Raw genomic sequence first — 17,436 nt, forward strand, 5'->3', positions numbered from 1 at the left:
ACCCTGAAGGCAGATCTGCAGGCACGTCAGAAATGCTCGCTATCTATGACAAGGCTAGGTGGATGCCCTACCTATCCTACACAGACACTGGAGGTATGTGCTGCCTAGAGCTGCAGGCCCCCTGAGAGAGGGCATGGAAGCTCAGGCCTGATGTCATCTTTTATTATCGCAGGGTATGGTAATAATACATTGGCTTACCCCACTGTGTCTGGTGCTGCTAATAAGAATAATCAATATATGCCGGTGTGCAGAGGAATGGAAATGGCTGTGTAAAGCACAACCTGCATTAGTCACACTTTCTGCTTATGGCTTTCATCGTTCCTCCTTCCACAGAATAGGTTTTGTCTTTCACATCCATTCCTGTAAGAGCAGGATGGAGATAATGAGCATTTGCGTCACGCATACTGTTTTTTTTAGCCTGGTGCTTCTCTGGAAGGGACTGTTCTTGTTTGCCATTTGCTCTGGTTGGCCATCGTGGCAGCAACCTTATCTCACCTTTCTCCTCCTCCTGCCAGCCCTGTGCATCTCTGAGCCTTTTGCACGTTCAGTTTCTAGCAGAGGCCACGGGAGTGCTGGAGAGGATCTCTGGTGGAGTAGCAGGGCTGGCTGTGCCATTCCTGTGCCTCCCCAGGGGAGGCTCTTGCTAGAGTCTTGGCCTGCACGTTTGGGTTTACTCCAGCACAGGGAAGTGTAAAAAATTCTCCCACTCAGCTACTTTACACAGCCCCATGCGGTGTGTGACAAAGTAGGCTCTCACCTCCTACTGATTCCTGTTCCTTTCCAGAAACAAATGTCATCCGTAATAAAAAGTCCTCTCCCAGATCTAGGAGCTGAGGTAGGGAACAGAAGATTGTACTTAGGGGAGTTGAGGCTTTCTTCTGCTCTGCTAATGGGTCTTTGATCCTTCTTCAGGAGTGGGGCTCTGGGCACAGATGCAGGCACTCTGAGCCAGCAGAGCCCGGTGGGCCAGGGCAGGCATCAGCTAGCATGTTTTCAGCCAAGGGCACAAAGGCAGAGCTACCGTGAGCCCTGCTGCCTTACCTTCTTCTCTTGCAGCAGAGCTGCAGACTCTGACTGCTGGAGCAGATGAGGCTCCAAGCAGTGGAACTCTCGGATGGGGAAAGGCAAACAAAAGATTGACATTATGTATGTTTGGGGCTGCACTGAGGTTTTTTTTCGTTTTTTTGTTTTTTTTTTTAAACTATACTGGTAGTGTAAAAATGCCTGCAAAGCTTGTGTGTGCTTGCTTTCAGAGCCATGGATCCCTGAAGAACTGACTATAAACCTGGAATGCCCATCAGGTGTTGTAATGCAAGAGCAGCCGATATAAAGGTCTTGTAATCTTCACTGCTAGGAATTGTTCTCTGCTGTTGCGTTATCAGGGCTGCTCAAAGCCTTTTGATGCAAGTCCAGGGAGAGAGCTGTTTCTTCAGAGATGATGAAGCTTAGATTATATCAAGACCTCTTATGACTCAAACCAAATGACTTCCCCTTCCCTCCCCACAGAGTAAATCAGACTTTACAAGCTTTGGCAATTTCAATGTGCACCACAGCAGTTACCTGAAGGCTGTAGCTGCCTTACAACTTCTTGAATAAGAACTCATCCATTCATCAGCTTTCATGCTTTTACCCAAACCTTGCTTTATAACATCACCCTTGAACTCTGGAGTCCGGTTTGGCCAAGCCACGATACAGGTGTTATTTCAGCCCCCACCTCCCATCTGATCCATAAGGGTGTGATGCTCTTTGCTTCTCAGAATTTTCTGTCCACCTGAAAGCTGCAGTCCCTTTTGCTGTGTCTTCCCCTCTGGCTGCTGAGAGTTGCGTCCCTCAGATGCCTTTGGAAAAGAGGAGAGTGCGGCATTTTGGCATTTGGGGAGGACCGGAAAGGGGAAGGTAAAGGCTAAAGGCCTTGTGGCACTTATCCCGTTCCTGTGACCTTTGAAATCAAGCTTGTCAATATTTTCTCCATTCATTTATTTATTGACCTGTGCTTGGTAGCAAGCTGCATAACTTCCTAACTTTGACAGTGGGTAATATCAAATGGAAATCAAGGAAAACACACTATTTCATTTGCATTTTATTTTGCAGACAAGATGTAAGAGCAAATGCCTTTTTTTCTTCGTATTTCCTTTGATGTTACATACGGTGAAGCTGGCGCCCAGGTTTGCTGTTTGCTCAAGCTATTACTGTTGACGAGCCTGCTGAAGGAGTCCAGTGACTCCTTTGAGGGAGAAGATGACAAGCCGACGTGCCCAACCAGATGTGCCTGCAACAGGAACCATGCACGGATTTCGTGCCATCTGCAGCACAGCTCCTGTCACCTCCATTGCTGTGAGGACCCTTCAGACCTTGGCCATCCCATGATCCAGTGCTGGGCTGCCAAGTCCTGCCACCCCGTGCTCCAACTAGTGGCCAAATGAAGGACAAGGGGTGCAGAGTCAGACCTGAGGAATTTAAATTTAAAATGCTGCAAGTGCTGTCACGGCTGCCTCCCCCATTTCTGCCTCACAGCAAGACGGGAGGAGAAATATGGGGAAGGTGTGTGTCATTGCACAGCTCCTCTTCCTCGTCGGTCTGCAGCACAGCTCCAGCAACCCAGGGCTGATCCAAAGGACTTCCATGCAGTAACAAACGCTGCAAAATTGAACCGCTGACATTTAGGGCTGGGGAACTCTCTGACCCAGGCCTCAGCTCCTCTAATTAAACTTAGTTTATTGCTCTTGCTCAAATGCTAAAGGACAAGGCATGGTGAGCGCACTTCTCATATTGACTTTCTGTGGAGTAACCTTTTATGTATCTCAGTAGATGTGTCCTTTTGTGCTGGACATCATTATTCTGCCTTCTTGGCATGTGAGACAGTGTAAGAGAAGAACTGCAGTCATTTCAGCTGGGGTTGAAATTTGGTGGTGCTTGTCCTGGTGGGAATGTGAACAGGAGGTGGGCTTTGAAACTACCACTATTTTATTTTAGTATCAATTTTTGTACAAAGTTAAGGGATGCTGGAACTTACTGTACAAAACTTTGCTCCCCAGAGTTATATTTAACTGGTCAGATGTTTGTTTCTCTACATCTCTAGAAGTGAGTGGATATTTTCCATCATCAGCTTTGAGCTTGTTGTATCTGACCTGCTGTGAAAGAAGGTATCTGTGTAACCACTGCATTTTTTTCATGCAGTGGTGGTGGTCTGCATCTTTTCTATCCTATATTAACACTTGTCCTGTAAATGGTACGGACTTGCTTGCTTTAGTGTAACTTAGCAATTGACTGGTATTTACAGAAACAGAAAGCAGAAGCAAAATATGCATGCCATATTTAAAGGATGAAATAATGAAGGAAAGCCTCCTAGTACTTGGGATGACAGCCAAATCTTTATCCAGGACCTAAATCAAACATAAACTTTCTGCAATATCATCCAAAGCTCCTGATTCCTGGGGCTTTACTCCAGCCCCCAGGCAGTCTTGCCATGCACCCTGCCTGACTCTTGCCCAAGCACAGTGTCCGTCAGTTTCCCTCAAGAATCCTCCTTGGCCTCATACTGGCTGGGGCCAGGCACCGGTGCAGTCGCAGCACCCATGGCCAGGGGACACATTGGGTCCTGATGGGTCATCGTGGCAGCCAGTCTGTTGCCTTGGAGACTCTTTGCTTGGTTTGCTCCTTTTGTTTGGTTGTTCAGGACTGTTTTACCTGATTATCTTTTTTTCAATTAATGATTGGGAGAGTAGCTGGTGGCCTTAATTCATTTTCATATGACTCATCTCAAGAAGTGCTCAAGCTTCCCCTTAGAGAAAATGGCCGAATGCATTTATTTTTCAGGCAGTTTGCTTGGCAGGGAATAAACTCTTAAGAAATTGCTCTACAGAGCAGGGGAATGGACTCTGTCATTTTCCCTTCCCGCTCCTTGTTCCTCACAGAAGTGCGTGACGTCTGGGGAGAAGCAGCCTTTCCATTAGTGGATGCATGCAAGGCCCCACGGGCAGGAGCGCAGAGTAACTGGCTCTGCAGTCTACAGGTGCACAACTAATGGTGTTTTAAGGTTCTGCTTCAGCAAGGCCCTGCTGCTACCTGTCACTCTGTAACACGTTGTATTCGGACCGAGTGGCTGTAACTATTAATTCTTTGTGAAAAATCATGGCGGCTGTGAGCTTTCTGCACACAAAGCAAACCAGCTAAGGTAAGTGGAGATGACCTCCCCCATAGTTCACAGCAATTAACCTCAGCAAAGGAAAGAAAAATTAAAACAGTCACTGCTGTTTGGAGAATTACCTTGTTATACGTTGCAAATATCCTCATGCTAAGTAGTTATCAAACTTAATCTGTGCAGCAGTAATGCCAATATGCTTATCATGGGTTTGACAGCTTGCTCCCATCCTTGCTCGGGGTGGCCGTGTGTGTAAGATGGATCGACATACGCGCCCCTGAAGGCAAAATGCGTGATGCTTGTCAGGTGAGAGCTAAATGCCATTATTTATCTGTGTATTTTGCAAGCCCACGAATGCACCTCACTAATAAGAGCAGGAACGCAGTAATGATTCTGTTTAATTAAGGGAGAGAAGTAACTTCCTTGCCAGCCCTAAGTGCTGTTTGATCTATCTGAGATGTCACAGGACGGGAGAACTCCTGCAAAGGGCTGAGGAAGCACTATTTGTGCTCGGCGCGCGGAGCTTTATGAAAGCAATTTACATATTTGCACACTGAAGCATGACTACCAGCACATAAGCAGGGTGATAAATGATTAACTATAAAAGATTGACAGTTTCGGCAGAAATCCAGCTGAGCACTTAGGCATGTGCCTAACTTCAAACAAGCTGGCTCTGCTGACTGCAGTGGGGCAGGGTCGGGCCCTTTCCTGAGCTCAGGGAACTGCTTGTGCACTTCAATCAGATGTGTGCTTAGGGGGCCTGGAGGACGAGAATTTGGCAAAGGGAGCGTATGGAAGGGAGAAACTTCCGCATGTAACACCCAAATCAGGTATCCTCATTCCTATTGATGGAGCTGGAGCTGCCAGCTGGCTAGCTGCCCAAAAGACTAGTTGCCCATTTCAGCAAGTGTTTTGTTCTGGTTTGTTTTTAATTTTGGGGAACAGAAACTTATTAAATATTTTACTGTTATTTGTTGAAATTCTCATTCTGCTTTGGCCAAATACTGCTTTCACAAAATGGCTTAATTGGAAAATGAATGAGGCCAAAAAAGCCCCAGCAATGACAGAAGCACCAACCCCCCAACAGTGTTTTAATTTTGCAGTAACTCTCCACCAACACATTTCCAACTTGGATTCCTGTTAGTAGCTCGGCTTCATTACAACTCACTTTCTTGTAGTATGTCTGGGAGTTCCTCAAGCTGGAGGTGGAGATGGCAGCTCTAAACCACAGGTGTTACTAAAAGCTGAAGGTCCAAATCAGGGTCATTCTGATGGCATTGTGTTTGGGCTCCATGTTACAAACTTTCTTCAAATTTCATGTGCTGTAGTGAAATCCAGCAAACTGAACTCCACCACTTTCTCCTTTTCACTCTTCTAAAGGAGAACATTTGGGTTTATATCTCTTTCAGAAACATACACATGTTGAGTTACCACTGCCACCTCCAGCAGCTACCTGAAAGCAGTGGCTACTCCACATTTTCTCAGGCATGAAACTCATACAACAATCCCTGCATATGTTCATACAATCTTTTGAGTTGGAAGAGACCCTTACAGGCCATCTAGTCCAATTCCCCTGCAACGAACAGGGACACCTACAGCACCATCAAATTGCTCAGAGCCCCATCCAGCCTGACCTTGAGTGTCTCCAGGGATGGGGCTTCCACCACCTCTCTGGGCAACCTGATCCAGTGCCTCACCACCCCGACTGTAAAAAACTTCTTTCTCATATCCTATCTAAATCTCTTCTCTTCTAGTTTGGAACCATTTTCCCTTGTCCTATCACAACAGACCCTGCTAGAGAGTCTGTCCCCTTCTTTCTTACAGCCCCCTTTAGATACTTGAAGGCTGCTATCAGGTCTTTCTGGAGCCTTCTCTTCTCTGGGCACTGAACAGCCCCAGCTCTCTCAGCCTGTCCTTGTAGGGGAGGTGTTCCATACCTTGCAACATTTGTGTGGCTCTCCTCTGAGGGGTCTATGTCTCTCCTGCACTGAGGACTCCACATCTGGATGCAGTGCTCCAGGTGAGGCCTCACCAGCTCAGAGCGGAGGGGCAGGATCACCTCCCTCAACATGCTGGCCACAGTTCTTTTGATGCAGCCCAGGATACGGTTGGCTTTCTGGGCTGCAAGGGCACATTGCTGGTTCATGTCCAGCTTCCCATCCACGAGTACCCCCAAGACTTGTTATATTAGCACACAGCAGTACACACTACTGTTGCATGGCCTGTGTTTTTTGGGAAGACTTTTGAAATTTAATTTTTTATTCAACTTCTGCTGATGTAATATATTAAAATATGTCTGAAGTTGATGCTGGTTGAGTGAAACTTAAAACACATCGGTGTGATTGTGTCTTTCAGTGAGGAAGCCAATAATCTCCCTTTTTGGAATAAAAATGGAAATGAATGGATTCAGTGCCCAAAACATCGTCCCTGGATGATTAAGAAAAATAAAAGGATGATATAAGGATTTTTCTAGGGCCCAAATTCAGATTGGTGCAATAAGGTACTGCTACGAGTGTGCATTTTCCAGAGTAACCAGGAGACAGGCAGAAAAAGAAGGGAGCTAAAACGCCCTGGAGACAGCCAGAAAACAGAGCTGGAAATGGGACCCTGAGAGAATGGCTGAAACATCTCTTTATAGGCTTGAGTGCTGGCTAGAAAATGACAAAGAAATTATCTCTGATTTGATTCCAGCTATCTTCAAGGCTTTTGTACTTTCTTTCTTCTTTTGTGCAAAATCAACAGGATTGCATAAAAAATACCTGAATCCCTCAGCATTTTCTCCTCCCAATGGAAACAACTTGAAATGACACTGAACAATGATCAAACAGCATAACATACAGCTCCTTATGAAAGTAGCTGTATTTTTGTAGTCAGAAGGGAGAGGGCCTTGAGCTTTCCTCATAGCTATTTAATGCATCAAAATTTTATGCTCCTCTGATACGTGGACCTTGGATATAAGCCAACAACCACCAAAGTCAGTAGGAACTTCCCAAAGCCCATGGAAGCCAATAGTAGTAGATCAGGTGGTTGATGGTAGATAGATTAATAGTCAAAATGCTCTCTCCAGAGTGTAACTTACAGGTTGGTTGTTTCAGAACTGAAGCAGTGTTAAAGAATTCAATCTCGAATGATAAATAGACTTGTAAGCCTATCATCGTTCCTTTTTATAAAGCCAGCTTTGATATAGTGGAGCTAGAAGAAGGTGTTAGCTGAGGCTTTAGCTAGCATACAGGCAACAGGGATGTGTTATTACAGGAGGCACAGTGCTGTAAGTCACAGTTACGGTTTAATGATAAGTCTTCTCATACGCAACCCATCCCCAGCAAAATCCTCCTTTGGCTCTCTTGTTCCCAGATTTGAGATCCTGACCTTCGCTCAAAAACTCTTTTTATGCTGATAAACCCTTACAGAAAGAGCATGGGCAGGAGCAATGCCTGATCAGCTGCACAGAGGAAAAACTGCTAGCATTCCTTTTCATAATCAATTCCGGTTCCTTGTGGAGAAACTTACGTTGGGGTGGATTTTATCACCAGTGCATTAACTTGGGTGCGGGTAAGGGATGTAGAAGGGGAGCACACAGTTCTTCCATTAACATTATTGAATGTTTTGGGCTTGCTTCTAAAGGAAACTCTCTGTTTTTCCTCTGGACTCTCAGACAGCTCAGAAATCAGTAAATCACATAAATCACACCAGGAGAGGAAGGTATGATATTTTCTTTTTTAAACCAGCTCTTCTGTGTTTTGTCTTGCCTGCAAAATCCTTCCTGCTTCTCAAATGCAAGATAACATAGGCAGAAAAGATGTAATTATAAACTGCAGTTTTCATTTCATATTCTTGAAGTAAGAATGGGGCAAAAATAGATATGTTAATGATCTCCTATCATCATCACATCCTCTTCAGCTAATATGGGAAGAGGACACAAAATTACCTGGACAGAGACTAAGCATATTGACTTCAGTTATTCCTTAGCTGAAGCTGTTTTTCAGTGTGTGAGCACGAAAAGCTTCAAGGAACAATGCATAAAAATGCTATTATCTTCAGGGAAAAAAAAGCAATATTCAGCTGGCTTGACCACTGTACAGGTGAAAGCACGGCGTGTACCAAGACTGTTGAGTATATTTGCATGAGATTAGTTAAATCATCGAAGGAAAATGTCCCCCCCGTCTGCCTCACTCTATGCTCAGCTGCTGAGGAACTTGGAAGCAAAAGCAGCAATGAAGATGCAGAGCTGCATGAGCAGTGCCATTATTATTCTGATAAAAGAAGAGGCCAAGGAGGCAGAAGGAGGGAGACGAGTGGTGGGAAACACTAGTGGGGAAATGAGCGGCTCTGGTCTCTGCTGTGGTCAAAGTCACAGCAGGCAACATGGGGCAAATGTGCCTGAAGCGTCTGAGATCTCTTTGTTGTACTTGACTTCATCTTGAACAGAACTTCATGGCACCAAAACCCACGGGCTTTGTTGGGGGGGTACAGCACGCGTCAGCACTTCCCTATGAAATGCGAGTCATTTGGCAGAATGAGCACCCCCTGCCCCTTCTCCGCAGCGCTAATAGCCTACCTGGACATGAGAGGCAGTTTCCTATCTCTGCCTTTGTGCTGTGTGCAGCAGGAATCTGATCGCAGTTGGGGTCTCTGGGAAAGGCAGCGATGCCAGTAATAACTCCCACAGCATCGGCTGCATGACATTACCCAGGTTCTGACTGCCGATACAATACAATAATATTTGCTGAAGCTGAGGCAGACGCTGGCCTTCCCAGCGTAGCTTTAGTATGTGCCTGCCAGGATGGATGGGGCCTTTTTGTGGACTGGTTTTGTGTTGTTCCAAAGCCTTCACAGGCAATTTGGAAAATATGTCCCCAGGACATTGTGCTTTGGAAAACAGGCATAGGGGTTGGGATGTGTTAGCTCAGCTGCAGTTTTATTGGCAGTATGGGACATGAAATAACACAAAGTTTTCATCTGGCTGTAGAAATGACTAAATAGAAGTACTTTACGACTTCGGGAAAGTTACATTCTTGTCATGTTTCAGCATTTGCAGATACAACAGATGAAGCAAATGAAATTATGCATGCACTAAAAGAATGCATTGTTAGCTACAGTCTTTATTAACTTGCCTGGAAATAAATAAACACAAGTAACTAGAAGATGTACCTTGAAGATTTGGTAGACTTTTTTTTTTTTGCTTTATGCCTACACATGTATGTGTCCGTGTACCTGTAGGTGACCTATCAGCCATGCCTGCAGTGTTTGTTACCTGGTGGATCACACTGTGTTAAGAGAAGCCGCATGACTGCACATCCCTCATTTGCATTCCAGTTGGATACAGCTTTAGCAATTTGTTTATGCAACTAAATGTATGCAATCATCAATAACACAGTCTGCAATAAGTCCCAATTAACGTTGCTGCAGGAACCTTCCTTCATGTTTGTGCTGGCTTCTGTAGATTTAAAATGCTCAACCTTAATGATGCATTAATGTTGTTTTCTTTCTTTCTTTCTTTTTTTTAATGCTGTGCTTGCAGTATCAGGTCCACCATTTATTTTGTTCTCTTTGCCCAGTGGGGACACTTTTTCCACTGACTGTTTAATAAGAAGCCTTCATGAATACAAAAACCATTTATCTTTATTAGTTGAGTATTTTTGCTCGTCACTTCTCTTATTTTTATGAATTAAATATTTATTGATTTTTTTTCCACAAAGAAAAATGCCCCACTGCTCACTGAGAACAATTACACCAGCTATGTACAGGGAACAAGAACCATAAGCAAAGCAAACTTATGTCTGTAAGTCATGTCAGAAGTGACAGGAATTGCGTGTCCTCTAATATAGAATCATAGAATGGCTTGGGTTGGAAGGGACCTTGCAGCCCACCCAGTTCCAGTCCCCTGTTGTATGCAGGGCTGCCACCATCAGACCAGGCTGCCCAGGGCCCACCCAACCTGGATGTGAACGCTTCTTTTAGTTTAAAGCCATTCCCCCTTGTTCTATCACTGTCAGACCTGACTGGTCATCCCCATCACCCTGATATCTCATGTGAACTACCAGCACCTTTAAGTGTTTGTAAGAACAGGATTGCCTCCTCGAGTTTCAATTGCAAGCTGAAAACTGTCAGGAATAATTCTAAAAATGGTTTCCCCTCCCCAGCAGTATTCTGCATTGCCTGACATTATCATGCTAGATATTTAATTATCATGAGATCAATTTATTAATATGATTAATATAATCCTATATGCTTCATATTTGACACAGGTTCAGGTTGGATATTAGGAAAGATTTCATCTCAGAAGAGCGGTGGGACATTGGCACAGGCTGCCCAAGGAGGTGGTGGAGGCACAATCCCTGGAGGTGTTCGAGAAAGGTGGAGATGAGGCACTGAGGAATGTGGGTTCATGTGCTTGCTGGTGATGTGGTGGTTGAACTAGATGATCTTAGAGGTGTTTTCCAACCTTAGTGATTCTGTGACTCTATGATTCTATACGGTCTTCAAATTTTATCTCTTACTCCTTTAATTCCCAAGGGTATCTTAACAATGCTTTGGATTACTGCATGCTCTTGGGATAGTTACTTTTGGGCTTGTTGGAGCAGGAAAAAGAGAGCAGCTGTACCAAGAGCAGAAAACCTTGTGGGACCAGGGCTTCTGGGCAAGGCTGTGCCTTTGCCCCAGTCACCTGGGAGTCTAGGCAGGGAAGAGCTGGATGAGTGGCACTTGCTAACCCACCATCTTGGCTGTGTGCTCTTCCCTTGGATTTCCTGTTCTCAGAGGTCTCATCAGTCTTGTATAAATTCAGTTATTGCTGAGCCTTATACCTCTGAGACTCCTTTGAATTGAGTTGAAGTTGGCTTCAAGAGAGAAAGTGGCAGAGTGCAGTAGAGTAGGTCTTTTCTCCTTAGGACACAGGCTAATGATCCTGGCCTCTGCTTGCCCTCCTCTTCCATCCTACAGATCTTGGCAGCTGAGATTAAAGTGTTTTAGTGCCCCTGGTAGAAATCATCTCCACAAATCACCTTTCCTCAGGCAAATACTGCCTCTGGGGATGCAGCCAGCACTCTGAACCCTGCAATCCAAATTGGCCAGCAGGAAGCTCATTACTGACTCCCTCAAAGCCTGCAGGATGCCCCGAAGACCCAGACTTTGGTACATGTTTTCAGGATGGAGGGAGCTTGGCAAAGAAAGGGAGCTTCTGTCCCTGGGCCTTGACCTCCGCAAGAGGTTCCCTCAGCCGCTGCAGGCCCACAGCTGGGGCTCAGCTGCACAAGTTTCAGGTAGTTTCTGAACACCCAGCTGTAATTACTTCTTTTCTTTAAGGAAGCCATGATTAATAGCTCTTTGGGTTGGATGGCTGCCAGTGGCACCATCAGTGGGATGACTTCTCCAATGAGAACAAGACAAGAGCCTGGACCTTCAGCAACAAGGCAGGATGGTCCTCTCCAAATTGCCTCAGGTGTAAGAAATGAGGATTTCCTTCCTCTCTGGGCAACAACAAACTGTGCAGGAGGGATACTGACTGATCTCAGCTGGGCTTACACCACAGGTGACGTGGGATCATCCTAAGGAAGCACAAGCAGTCAAACCAGGCAGGCAGATTCCTTGGGCTTCTTACTCTATCCTTGCTTCAGTGGTCTGCCATGAAAACCAGTTTTTGGTTTGGAGTTTGCTTTTGCTTTCTAATGGAACAGAAACACTGTTTACACTGTTGTAGTTTTCGTTATCTGCACTTTTTTTCCCCTGCAACTGCAGTAATGTCACCTCCCTCCCACTTCTCTGGGCACAGAGACATCCGTCAAATGCCCACAGCGAGTTTGTCACGAAATGCCTTCTGACAGGAATGGCAGCTTGCAGCCCGCAGCTATGAAGGATGTTATGAAGATCAGCGCGAGGACGGTACATGGGGCAAATGCTGAGGTAATGACAGGCATCAGGGCTTACATAATATTCTTCAAAATGCTCTTTAATCAACTCTTCTTGTGGGACTTCTCCAGCTTTGGTTCTGATGCACTAATTTTTCCCCAGGGCTTGTGGCCGTGTCTGTGCTGTTATATCTCATTCTGTTGAAACACTCCTGGAACGATAATTTGCTCATAACCGGAGCCACACTTCTCAGGAAAATGAAAGGCAGCAGAACTAGAAGAAATTCTCTGCGCCCCCTGACAGGTAAGATTTGAGTTAACGCTTTCCTGCTGGACACAGGCCATCCTCTGATCACTCATACTCTTATATTTAAGCTCTACTGATATTTCATCTTCCCATTACTGTTCCTGTGGCAGGTAATGCCTTCCTCAGGGACAGGCCTTCCTCTCACTGAAGGCACACACACCGCCGTGGAGTTGACCACACTGTGAGATGAGAACCCTGAGGGCCATGGTCTGCCCAGGGGTCCATCTGGAAGCACTGTTAACATCCACAGCTTGTATGGTGTGGTGAGCAACCCACATGCAAAGATGTATGTCTTTTTCCTCTGTCCTCCCCCTCTGGAGTTTCTAGAGAAACAAATTTCCACTGGAAGACCCACTCCTTTGGCTGCTGTGCTGCTTGCTTGCACTGAGGTGTGCAGAGCGGCAGCTCCATACTGCTGTGCTCACCCTGAGCAAAAACCCTGAGGTGTCTCCAAGGCGCCCGTGCCCGTGGGGAGACCGCAGAGCCCTGCAGCAGGCTCATCGCTGCCAGCTGAAAGCAGCCCAGCTACATGTGACAGTGAGTGATGGTGTATTCTCCTGTGGTGTCACTCAAGTCACGGCTTCACCCTTGTTGTGTTCGTGATGAAAGGTACTCTACTCCTGCTCCTCCTTCTCCTCCCCAGGACTGACTCTTTGAAAACCACGGCTGGCTTTCAAGAGCTGGCAGTTGAAAGAGAGAACAACGCGCTGCCCATTAAAGCTAACCCTCCTGAGTGAGCTCATGGGAAAATCGGATCCAACCTGTCTGTCTGAGCACTATTTATCAGCACTGCTACTCGAGGATTAGGCAGCCTGGCCTCACCGTGCCGATGACAGTCAGTGAAAGCAGCTGTTTATATTTCAAACTTTCTGATGTAGCAGAAAGTCACAAGCTCATACCTTTGGGTTTTTTTTCCTCTTTTTCTTTTTTTTGGCAAAGCCTCTAGAGAAACAAACAGTACTTAAAGAATTCAGAATGTTGCTGCCTACATTTATATAAACATTTCAGGATGCTGATGTCACATCCTACACCGCATCCCAACCTCAGCAAGCATGAAGACTTCTCTTTTGAGCTGTGAAGAAGAACAGGATTCACCTGACAGACCAGCACTGATGTCTGGGAAGCTGAGCGGATCTACGCTGTGCTTGAATTGTGAGGACAACTCAGCTCACACATGGGGCTGTGGTCCCCGTGCCCAATCCCAGTACTCTGCAAATACAGCCTTCTAAGGTTCGCACAGCCCAGCCTAGCTGTAGTGCCCACAGGAGTGGGGTTTTCAGTCAGGTCTGGCCAAAATACAGCTGTTGTACCCCTTTTTGGTTGAGAACTGTTCAAATAGGGCATTTCCAGGCTGGATGTAGCCCTGGGCAGCCTGGTCTAGTGGATGGCAACCCTGCACTCAGCAGGGGGTTGAAACTAGATGATCTTTGAGGTCCTTTTCAACCCAGGCCATTCTGTGATTCTGTTCCCTGGGTTATTGGTTTCAGGTGGCCCATTTGGGTGCAAGAGCTTGGAGGATGATGAGAGGCAGCTGGGGGATGAAGGGTTGCCTCAGACCTTCTGCTGTCTGAGCGCAAGAGGTAGGATTGCTGGGATTCTTCTGGTTATTCTCTTCATGGTGGCTCCAACGTTGTCCCTCCTGCTCTGAGTTCCCTCAGATATGTGCCCTGAGCTCCTACTGTGTGGGGGTTTTGCTATATCACTTTTATTGTGCAGTAGAAAGGCTTCAGAGCTGCTAAGTGGATGTGTATTGTTGGGCACCAGGTCATTCCTGCTCTCCTGCAGCGTGTCAGAAGGGGCTCCATGCCCAGCTGCTGTTGGAGGACTCCTACTCTCTACCCTAGTGGCTAAGTGGAGCTCTGTGCTGCCACTTTCATGATACCCCAGGGAGTACTTTTTTTCAGCCATCACTTATTGCAAAAGCACACTGATCAGCAGGTTCCAGCCTGGTAGGAATAGTAACCTGTCTTGCTTCGTGTTACTTGAGAGTCAGCACTTCCACCAGATGAGACTGAGGGATAAGGAATGTTTATTTAGGAGTGTGGATGTGTGATATTAGAATAAAGTTTATAAAAGAAAACAGAAACTCTGTACTTAAGCGTAGTTTTTTCTGTAGCTATTCCTGCAGCCCTGCTAGTTCTTTAGGGCAGCATGATAGCTACCTTCTACAGAGGCTGCCATATTCTGGAGTGCTTTCTGCTGCCTCTTCCTCCACTCTTAAAGGTGGCTGTTAAAGAAACTGTTCTGATCACCCTGTTCCTTCCCTCTGCCATATAGAAGAACATTCCTTCTTCTTGTTTGGTTACCCTGTTGTACCCTGTGAATTATCTCCAGGAACTTCTATGGCTCCATAAGGACTTCTGCCTCACCCTCCCACTCTTTCAGGTTACTGAATTTACATTTCTGTTGTATAAGTAATGACCTCATTCCTGGACTCAGGCATCTGTTTGCTTACGAAAACAGCACAGTGTGACTCCATAAGTGATATGAGAAATGCTAACAGTACAAACTCCTTTTATGATTTGTAACTGCTAGTTTGCCACAGACTTTGCACAAGGGCTAAATGCTTGGACACGGACAAAGGGTGACCAGAGGATGTGGTTGCCAACACGGTACCACACTTGGCTCCCATTGCATTAGGTTTTCAGGACTCCACCCCAACCAGCTACAGAGGAGATGCTGGGTTTTCCATAGCCAATAAAAAGCAAATCCCATGTCTGTTGTCGTGCCCATTATTGCAGTGTGATGCTGCTTTTGCAGGGATTTTTCCACATCAGTACCATTGGCAAATGCATGCCCACAGAAGCGGGGGACCTCCAGTACTCAACTGGTGGCCTTGAGGAAAGGCTGCTCCAGCTCTGCCATGGTCAGAACCCAGCAATACCCCACCAAGGAAATGGCATTTTACTGACGCAAAAGAGAGGGCATGGGTTAATGGGCTCTGGAGGAAAGAGCTCGCTGTATCTGCCAAGCCTGTTATTGCCCCTTGAGCTTTGCGTGCAGATGGGTGTGCAAGAGCTCATAAGTTCTCCTCCTCTTCCTTTGATGTGCCCAAAAGCGTCCACAGGGCTTGAGTGCTATAGATTCAGCAGTCCCATGGATAGGCCATGCCCTTTGCTGAGACTGCTGAGAGTTACTGTTCTCAATTTTGTTGCTGCAGTTAACCCCTTCAAGGAGATCAGAGATGCCTAGGGTGCCTCACCTTTATCCCCTGCCCTGCTGCCAGAGGAACCAAGCGACAAAAAAGTACTACTTAACATCAGCAGAGCCACAGTTCTCAAATCCTGCTGAAATGACTGAGATCACATGTGGGCCTCAGATGGTTGACTGGAGATAGACTGGGCTACCTTCACAGAATCATGAGGGTTGGAAGGGACCTCTGGAGCTCATCGAGTCCAACCCCCTGCTACAGCAGGTTCCCTTACAGCAGGTCACTCAGGAAAGTGTCCAGGTGGGTTTTGAGCACCTCCAGAGAAGGAGGCTCCAGAACCTCTCTGGGCAGCCTGTTCCAGTGCCCTAAAGCATCACTTCTTCAAGAAATGCTTCTAAGGAGTTTGAAGAGCGTGGAAACTAAATTTTTCTTCTTTAAAATCTACTTTGAATTAGAAAAGAGATGGTAGTGAATCTGAAGGGAAGTGTAAAGGATTTTTTTCTCTGAGAAATCAACTTCTTTGTTCTTTTTTAGAAAATCTAATGCAGACCCTTTCTGCTCCTCCAAATCCCAACATTTCCAGAGTTCACTTTATGGTCTTTAAAAAGGTGGTTTGGGAGACCGTTTTTAATTGAAAAGCAAGGCAAAAGAGAAAGTGTTTTGCTAAAAAGTGATTTACTTCAGAAAAAGTTGCTCTCCTTCACAGCATTCTATATTTAAACAGTTATCAGAGAAAAAGCTATTTTTGCAGGAAAGTTTATGTGGAAAAATATGGTTCAGTGCAGGAGTCAGAATCTCAACAGAGGGTAACTCTTTGCTCAGCTGTATTTCAAAACAAGCCTCCAATTAATTTTCTTGCTAATGGAAAATACTCCCCTTTGCTTGCTGAGCGTGCCTGGCAAATCTCAGCCTGACTGTTCTGCTGGGGCTAAAATGGGCTGTTGCATTGGAAAACAACTTGTGACCTGTCCTTTTTCTCCTGTGTCCATATAATGGAAGCAAATCCCCCAGATTAATTGTCAAGATGAATATGAAGGACTCATTTGTCATATCCCTATACATACATATGTTTGCTCTTCTCGAGTAGGTATGATGTTCATGATTCACAGCCAAGGTTTGATTTGTAGATGATAACACAGTTCTGCAATGCGTATGTTTTCCTGATGTAACCTTTATAAAAAGAGTATACTGGATTAGAAAAGTCCAATCAGAAATCCAACAAAATAGTAAAGCCAATAACCTCATCTCTGCCAGGAGAGTAGCTTATCACCCAACGCATGGTTGTATTTTGTAGACATGTAAAAGCAAACATCTGCAGTACAGGTCACAGGTTATTAAAGCCCTGATGCACATTAGCAGCATTTTAAAAGCTTCAGCGAGGGTGGGGTAGTTAATCCAAATATCTTTTTGTTATTTGCTTGAAAACAAGAGCGCCCAGAGTGAATTCTTCTAATGGCCTAAAGGGTTTAAGTTGACTGTGTCAGTATTAAAGCAGTAGTTTGTGTAATGGCTAAATGCTAATACTTTGCTTTCTCAGGGTAATCCCATTATTCTGACTTATAATTATCGAGCCAATTTTCACCTGACATCATACAGTACTCCTTCCCCATAATCTCACACTTCATTTACAATTAAAAAGGCTTAGAATGAACTGCCTTCAGTTTGTGAGGGGATGGATTTGTGCTTTTTGGAGCGGCCAGAAAGGCTCATCCTGGTCACAATGTTACTCAGCAATGAGCAACTCATTTCTCACTCCCTGCAAATCGAAAGGGCTCAAGGGCAACAAGAAGGAGCAACAATCAGATCGTGGCTCTGATTCATGCTGCTCTCTTTTGCGTTGGATGTAGGGAGAGATCGGATTTGGAGGGGTGCAAAGATAAAGTACAAAAACCCTTTCCCTGGTAAAGAACCGTGATATCAAATTTTCATCCTCCAAAATATTCAGAGAGAGAATTTTCTTGTCCTCTCTCTTGATCAAAGAGTTTTCTTC

The 17,436-nt window shown here is 45.5% G+C and overlaps 2 long non-coding RNA genes across 2 annotated transcripts in view; one reads left to right on the forward strand and one right to left on the reverse strand.

Annotated features, from left to right (window-relative positions):
* LOC110394632 overlaps nt 1,271-17,436 on the reverse strand; it is a 43,292-nt gene continuing 27,126 nt past the window's right edge. Inside the window, exon 3 of the long non-coding RNA XR_002435762.1 lies at nt 1,271-2,637. This is a non-coding gene — a long non-coding RNA (uncharacterized LOC110394632). The remainder of the gene's footprint in view (nt 2,638-17,436) is intronic.
* LOC110394633 lies at nt 6,248-15,602 on the forward strand. Its single transcript, XR_002435763.1, has 3 exons — nt 6,248-12,043; nt 12,152-12,292; nt 12,406-15,602. It is a non-coding gene; the product is annotated as an uncharacterized LOC110394633 (long non-coding RNA).

Source organism: Numida meleagris, chromosome 2 (assembly GCF_002078875.1).
Source record: "Numida meleagris isolate 19003 breed g44 Domestic line chromosome 2, NumMel1.0, whole genome shotgun sequence".
NCBI classification, from domain to species: Eukaryota; Metazoa; Chordata; class Aves; order Galliformes; family Numididae; genus Numida; species Numida meleagris.